Below are 1,179 nucleotides of genomic sequence, written 5' to 3'. Positions count from 1 at the left end.
TTAGAACTAAATTTTATTTTTCTATTAATTCTCAAAACCACTCTCTTGGGAACGATCCCAACCCTTGGTTGGGTTACTAAACTATTGTACGATCGTAGACACTTGCATCGGAAGTTATGTCTTGATTATGCAAACTTCAAAATGGCGCTGCTGCCGGGGAGTGGTGTTACTTGAGAATTTTTAGATTAGTAGAATTTTTGTTCTTCTTAGTTGTAGTTTACTCACCTAATTTGTGGTTTTATTTTATTTTCTTGTGTGAATATTTAAAAAAGCATGAGTGTTAACAGTAGCAACGATAGCCAGGTGGGCCACCAGGATCTTATTGGTAATCTCAACGATTTCCAAGAGCCCAACATCAATGACCCTCATCTCATGGGAGGTGTTGGAGCCATCCGTGTAACCCCAGCCGAGGGAACCGCAGTGTTGCACATAACGAGCATCATGTTGCAACTCTTGCAACTAAAGGGACTTTTCAGCGAACTGGCTCATGAGGATCCTCACGAGCATCTTCAAAACTTTGTAGATGTGTGCAGACCATTCTCGTTCAAAAACATCTCCCAGGAGTTGGTCCGGTTGAGGCTATTCCTCTTCTCGTTGATGGGAGAGGCGTGCAAATGGCTAGGCGAGTTGCCACGAGAATCCATCACTTCTTGGGAGGAATTGGTATCCGCATTTCATGTGCAATTTTTCCCTCCCTCGAAGATGATGGTACTTAGGGATATCATCCATGTCTCGAAGGAGAGTCTCTGCACGAAACTTGGCTGCAGTTCAAAAAGTTGGTGATACAATGCCCAACCCATGGTTTGCCTGATAACGTGTTAGTTCAGTACTTCTATCAGAGTTTGGACTCGGTAAACAAAGGTGTCGTCGACCAACTCTTGCCGGGAGGCTTAATGCAGCAGTCGTAAGCAGTAGCAGCCCAACTTTTAGATAGCATGGCAACCATCAACAGAGAATGGTACACTCGTGAGGACCAAGTCTCCTCTCTCACCTTCAACCTATCCAAGGAACAGATTGAAAAAGACAATGAGAGAGACCAAAACATGGCCAAAATGATGACGCAACTTGATATTTTATCCAAAAATGTCATGGGGGCTGGTGCCCGTGGTGTCAACCCTATGGGGGTTGGGTGTGCTAATCTTGAGGAGATGAAGTTTGAAGCCTTGTATAACGATAAGG

The sequence above is a fragment of the Solanum tuberosum genome, unplaced genomic scaffold (assembly GCF_000226075.1).
Source record: "Solanum tuberosum cultivar DM 1-3 516 R44 unplaced genomic scaffold, SolTub_3.0 scf00089, whole genome shotgun sequence".
Taxonomy (NCBI): Eukaryota; Viridiplantae; Streptophyta; class Magnoliopsida; order Solanales; family Solanaceae; genus Solanum; species Solanum tuberosum.
This window is presented reverse-complemented; position numbering follows the sequence as displayed.